The following is a 7219-nucleotide window of genomic DNA, read 5'->3' on the forward strand; positions in this document are numbered from 1 at the left end:
ACATACATTTTTCACCGATCTCAGCTACATGGACGTACGGCTCCTTTGAGTGTCGCAGTAAACAAATAACTTTTTCATCTGATATATCAGCATAAAGTTAACGATGCAGCGGAGAACAACGTCGGGTATGTGGGACGAAGTCGACGGAACGATTGGTTTGACGAAGAATACAGGCAGATTCTGGAGGAGAAGGACGCTGCGCGGGCAGACGCGCTGCAGCAAGGTACTTGGCAGAACGTGGAATGTTATAGACGGAAGCGGAGACAGCCGACCCGCCTTTTTCAGGAGAAGAAACGCGGCTTGGAAAAAGCGGAGAGCGATGCGATGGAACAGCTGTGCCGTTCTCAAGAAACACGCAAGTTCTATCAGAAGCTCAACGCATCCCGCAAAGGCTTCGTGCCGCGAGCCGAGATGTGCAGGGATAAGGATAAGAGCATCTTGACGGACAAACGTGTGGTGATCGAAAGGTGGAAACAACACTACAGGCTGCGGCAGAAAATAATGCAAACATTGATTCTATTTCTTTCAAATCCCATTTGAACTGCTTCAAGCAATAATATCAACATTTTCGAGTTCAGTTATCATTATAAGGTCCTTTGAAACAAATTTACTGAACGTGTGCTCTCTTTTTATAATATCTTCAAGACGACGCCGGAACTAAAACATCCCTTTTATTTATTTATTTATTATTATTATACATCAACAGGCTTGTTGCTGCCCCAATGATGTTATGGATGAAATACAATATAATACAATATTCATAATAAAAACATACAGATAGTCAAGTCATGGCAACACACATTAATATAGCTAAGAAGCTTGGTCATTAAAAAAACAATAAAATTTACGCCGGAGAACCTCTCGGGACAAATGGAAATCAAACCGCCTAAAGCTCCTTCCTGACCGTAATTTGTTCGATGGTTTCTTGGCCTCAACATTACATAGTTACGAAGAGCTCTCGGACGGGCGTTCAGGTTGATAAGCTCAAGAAGAACCTTTGAATCAACCCTGCCTTGTACGACGTCAGCAATGGTCAATGCTCTGGTGACATTCCTTCTAACTTGCAAAGTGTCAAGGTTGATCAGGCGACAGCGGCTCTCGTAGCTTGGTAACTGGAAAGGGTCACTCCAGGGCAGCCTTCGAAGTGCGAACCGAAGAAAACGGCGCTGAACGGATTCCAATCGTTCCACACCTTCTTAACTATTTTTTTTTTTTTTGCTAATTATCTACTACATGCATTCATATCTTAGACTAGGTGTTCCGTGTTTTCTTAACACTATCATCCTTATTTGCTATGTTACGTTTTTAGTTATTATTAATACATTTCAATTGCCTCTGGCAGTTAGGATATTTCCTCTGGTTGAATTAAACCATGTAGGAGTTACAATGTTTTCTACTTAAACTAAACTTAACCTAATTTATACTAAGGGTACAAGGAGCTAATCGTTGCAATAGAAGATTGCAACGATTTTTGTCTGAAATTTGAAATTATTTTGTTGGACATTTGTTGCAATGTCTCAATATTAGAAATTCTATGAAGTTCATTGGTACTATACCACGGAGGCAACTTCAGAATCATTTTCAAAATTTTATTTTGAATCCTCTGGAGTTCCTTCTTTCTGGTATTGCAGCAACTAGTCCATATTGGCAAAGCATACAACATGGCAGGTCTAAAAATTTGTTTGTAAATCAAAAGTTTGTTCTTAAGACAAAGTTTTGATTTTCTGTTTATAAGTGGATATAGACACTTAATATATTTGTTACATTTGGCTTGAAGGCCTTCAATGTGATTTTTAAAAGTTAATTTTTGATCTAGCAGAAGTCCTAAATATTTAGCTTCGCTAGACCAATTAATTGGAACCCCATTCATAGTGACAATATGTCTGCTAGAAGGTTTCAAATAAGAAGCTCTCGGCTTATGTGGGAAAATTATAAGCTGAGTTTTGGAAGCATTCGGGGAAATTTTCCATTTTTGCAAGTAACTGGAGAAAATATCCAAACTCGAAGGCTACGCTCTTTGGCTGAGAGACCTGTGTCATCTGCAAACAAAGATTTTTGACACCCTGGTGGTAAATCAGGTAAGTCAGATCAGGTAAATCAGGTAAGGGGACACCAGCCCTTACAGGTAATCTATCAGATTTAGAATTCTGATAGTTAACTTGCAGTGAGCGATCTGATAAATAATTTTGGATCAGTTTAATGATGTACAGAGGAAAATTAAAATTCATCAATTTTACAATCAAACCTTCATGCCAAACACTGTCAAATGCTTTCTCTATATCAAGAAGAGCAACTCCAGTCGAATATCCTTCAGATTTGTTGAGCCGAATTAAATTCGTTACTCTTAATAACTGATGGGTGGTTGAATGCCCATGGCGAAAACCAAATTGCTCATCAGCAAAAATAGAATTGTTATTAATATGAACCATCATTCTATTTAAAATAATCTTTTCAAACAGTTTACTTATTGAAGAAAGCAAACTGATTGGGCGATAACTAGAAGCTTCAGCTGGATTTTTGTTCGGCTTCAAAATAGGAACAACTTTGGCGTTTTTCCATTTATCTGCGAAGTAAGCCAATTGAAAACATTATTTGTTAGATAAATTAACCAAAAAGGATAAAGAGCTCTCAGGATTTTTTTGATAAGTATGTAGAAAATATCATCATCATCGTATTTTTAAATTTTCTAGTAATAGATCTCACTTCATCCAAATTAGTTCCCAACGAAGGGTCAAAAACATTCTCTTGATTGAGAATGTCTTCGAAGCTTCGTGTAACCTGATCCTCAATTGGACTAGTGAGACCTAGACTAAAATTATGGGCACTCTCGAACTGCTGAGCAAGTTTTTGAGCCTTTTCGCCATTTGTTAATAAAATTTTATTTCCCTCTTTAAGCGCTGCAATTGGCTTTTGAGGTTTTTTTTAAGAATTTTCGTTAATTTCCAAAAGGGTTTCGAACTGGGATCCAACTTTGAGACATTATTCTCAAAGTTGGTATTTCTCAGAATAGCGAAACGTTTTTAATTTTTTTTTTTTCAATCTCGCCAAATAACGGGATCGCGAGTTCTTTGGTATTGCCTTTTCCTCACATTTTTAAGACGGATCAGTAACTGAAGATCGTCGTCAATAATAATGGAGTTGAATTTAACTTCACATTTCGGAATTGCAATGCCTCTGGCTTCAACAATTAAATTTGTCAAAGATACGAGAGCATTATCAATATCACTTTTGGTATTGAGAGGAATATCAACATCAAAATTCCTATCGATATACGTTTTATATAAATCCCAATCAGCTCTATGATAATTAAAAGTAGAGCTGATTGGATTATAAATGGCTTCTTGTGAAATTTCAAACGTCACAGGAAGGTGATCAGAGTCAAAGTCAGCATGAGTTACCAATTGGCCACACAGCTGACTTGAATCCGTTAAAACCAAATCAATTGTAGAAGGATTTCGACTGGAAGAAAAACAAGTTGGTCCATTGGGATATTGAATAGTATAATATCCCGCAGAACAATCTTCAAATAAAATTTTACCATTGGAATTGCTTTGAGCATTATTCCATGAACGGTGTTTGGCATTGAAGTCACCAATTACGAAGAATTTTGATTTGTTGCGAGTCAGAATTTGAAGATCAGCTTTCAACAAACTCTTTTGCTGCCCATTGCATTGAAAAGGCAAGTAGGCTGCAATGAAGGAAAATTGTCCAAAATTTGTTTCAACAGAAACTCCCAAGGTTTCAAAAACTTTGGTTTCGAACGAAGAAAATAATTTATGTTTGATACGTCTATTGATGACAATGGCGACCCCACCACAGGCGCTGTCGAGACGATCATTTCTGTAGATAAAATAATTTGGATCTCTTTTAATGGAGAGTCCTGGTTTCAAATAAGTTTCTGTTATTATGGCAATATGCACATTATGAACTGTTAGGAAGTTGAATAATTCATCTTCCTTACCCTTAAGAGAGCGGGCATTCCAATTTAGAACTTTCACACAATTATTTGGATCCATTGAAACGGAGTCCGATAACAATTTTTTCTGTGTACTTTATACCAACCTGAACAGCTTCTGGTATGGTATTTGCTTTGAACATTGCATCAATCATGTGATGCAATTGTTCAGTTAAAAAATCAAAATCGGAAGCAGTCATGCTACCTGAATCGGCAACATGACCGTTATTTTCCGTTGGAACATGGGTATAAACCTCATTTTGAGGAGAGAAATTTTGTCTACCAGCAGCGATGTTTGCATACGTAGGTACATTGGAAAAATTGGAATTTACTGAAGTGCTTGCTACCCGTTGACGAGCGGCAAAATTTGTTTGTGAATTGTGGTGGGTATGAATTGCTCGACCGGTAATTGGTTTCGAAATTTGAGCGTTTGAAAAATTTCTACCCGTCGAATCTGGGATCCGATTGGAGTTTCCCGTCATCAATTTTGCACGGGAATTCAAAACTTTTTTGCGTGAAGGGCATTCCCAGAAATTGGATTTATGATTGCCCCCACAATTGGCACATTTAAATTTATTGGAATATTCTCTCACAGGACAGGCGTCCTTGGCGTGAGAGGTTCCACCACAAATCATGCATTTAGCATCCATGTGGCAATGTTTAGTTCCGTGACCCCACTTTTGGTACTTACGGCCCTGAGTGGGGTTTTGGAAATTTCCGCCAGGCCTGCGGAAATGTTCCCATGTAACACGGACATTGGACAATTGGGACATAATACAGGTCTTTCCAAACTTTTCATATTATTCAGTTCACTTTTATTAAAGTGAACTAAATAAAATTCTTGAGAAATACCCCTCTGGGAAGTACCAGAGCGAGATTTCTATTTCATCTTAATTACTTGTACTGGTGAAAATCCAAGTAATTGAGAAATTTCAATTTTAATCTCATCCAGTGATTTATCATCACTGGGGAGACCTTTCAAGACGACTTTGAACAATCGCTCAGTTTTGTCGTCGTATGTGAAGAATTTATGGCGCTTCTCAGTTAAATACTGAAGAAGACGTTTGCGATCGTCGAAGGATCCCGGCAAAACGCGGCAGTCACCCTTCCTAGCAATCTGAAATGAAACCTTGATCCCCTGAAGGTTACTCAAAATCTCATTCCGGAAGCCAGAAAACTCGGCAACAGATACCACAATTGGCGGAATCCTTTGCTTTTTTCGCATGAATCGAATCACCTGGGCTAGAGGTATATTCGATTTGCTCAATTTCATCATTAATCAAATCGAACTGATAGCTCAGTTCGATTGGAGAAGAATTATTTCCGATATTAGAGTGAGAAGGAATATCTGAATTCTCCAGCTTCCTTCTATTTTTTCCGCGCTTTGGCAGGACGGTCTTGAAACATTGTTTCTTTGAAGGAAGTGGAGAATTCAGAGACTCCCCCTTCCTCTTGTTTTTATTAATGCTCATGGCTGAGCGTGGAGACGTGACCTTCTAAGAGGTTTTTTCCCAGAACGGTGTCCCTGCAGGATTACCACCGCTTGTCGGAATTTTACTTCCGCAAACGGGTCCAACGTAAAACGAAATACAAATAGCGCTAAGAAGCACCGTTGAAATTAAAATAGCTTCGGGTAGTATTAACAACTTCCTTCCGCAAAGAGAGAAAGAACCGCACAGCACGAAAGCAGACTGGAAACATTTGCGCCTTTTTCCAGCATGACGGGAACAAACCGGTTGACAGAGAAAGCTGGAAAATGCATCGAAGTGGAGAAAGCCCAAGAAACTCAACTCGATGTGTTTCTTGAGTAATGAGGATGGAATCCCATCGGGGCCTGGATGGAATGAGGATTTCAGTCTGGTTGCGGCATTGGAAATCGTCGTGTCTGAAACATCCATGCTGCTTAGCGTCTGATTTGTGACCGGAACATTCTCTGCGGCAAGTGAGATGTGATCGGCAGGGAGCTCTACATTTGAGAAAACGCTGGCAAACTTAGCAGAGAATAGGCTACCAGATATCTTGTTGCGTCGAGGCCGATACGGCGTCCAATACCATAGGTGAAGGGAATCCTTTCTCCTTTCGTTGCTCATTAACGTAATTCCAAAAGGATTTTGGATGTGATCGGAGCCTAGATTGAATTCCCTGCTCGTATCGGTGATAAGAGGTCTTACTCAAGCGTTTGTATTCGTAGTTCAGCCTGACATAGTGTTGTTTCAGCGGGAGTGTACAAATATTTGGTAAATCTTTTGAGTGCGGCCTTCTTCATTCTTTTTAGCAAACGTAATTCATAAAACAAACGAACGGACATACCTGCGCAGGGGTTTTCAATTCGATCGTTGCGGTTCGTCAACCGGGACGCACTGTTTCCGTGCGATGAATTAGCAGCACAACAACTAGCGTATTAGATGTCGATAGGTCCAGACGTCTTATAACCGTTGCGTCACTGGGGATCCTCGCTACAAAGGTAGGCTAAATTAAAGTTGCAGGGGAGGGCGTAGGTCTTCTCGGTATGCTACCCGATTATCCGCGGGCGGACGCAGGCAGGCCGGTCTTCCTCTGTCCCCGTTTGTCTACCAGTCACTGGCGGGCCGTGGCGAGGTCCTCTTCGGTATGGTACCACGTGCGCCTTAAATGCGCCAAGATGGCGGAATGCGATGGCTAGCTTGTAGCTCGTACAAACGGCGTCCGCTGGACGCTGGGGTCCAACAAAAGATAGTGTTAGAATAATATATTTAAGAAATGAATTCATGCACCGTATTACCTTTGTAATTGAAATTACAGTTCACTAGAGCAGAGTTTTCGCCCTTAGTGATGGGTAACACCTGATTCTAATGAAAATAAAAAAAACTTTAGCAATCACTTTCACTTCAATTTACTTTTTGACTACAATTATTTAAGAACTTTTAGGCTAAGATATATTTTAAATGTCAAATATGTTCACCTTGAATTATAACTTTATAAAAACTGAGATCACCGGACTAACTTCTACTCTACGACCGACTTAGATTGGAAATGACGACAATTTCAGAAGTCTTTAAATCCTTCGTCATCGTTTTGGCGGTTACTAATATATTTTTATCAGTTTTAGACGACTTCCACAGTTGACTTCTATTATGCATTTTGTTGGCCATCTATCAATAATCCGTGAATTATTTTAGTGCATCTAGCTTAATTACAAATGGTTCTTAAAACAATTATATATATTTTATTATTATTATATTTTACTTTGAAATATGAAATAGTGCGGAAAGTAGCAGACCGTTA

General features: G+C 39.3%; 1 long non-coding RNA gene across 1 annotated transcript; it reads right to left on the reverse strand.

Annotated features, from left to right (window-relative positions):
• Positions 1-6500: 6500 nt before the first annotated feature.
• Positions 6501-6956, reverse strand: LOC134216430 (uncharacterized). Its single transcript, XR_009980664.1, has 3 exons — positions 6897-6956; positions 6717-6783; positions 6501-6650 (listed from the first exon to the last, which is right to left on the reverse strand). It is a non-coding gene; the product is annotated as an uncharacterized LOC134216430 (long non-coding RNA).
• Between the last annotated feature and the right edge of the window lie 263 nt (positions 6957-7219).

Source organism: Armigeres subalbatus, chromosome 2, assembly GCF_024139115.2.
Source record: "Armigeres subalbatus isolate Guangzhou_Male chromosome 2, GZ_Asu_2, whole genome shotgun sequence".
In the NCBI taxonomy this organism is placed as follows: Eukaryota; Metazoa; Arthropoda; class Insecta; order Diptera; family Culicidae; genus Armigeres; species Armigeres subalbatus.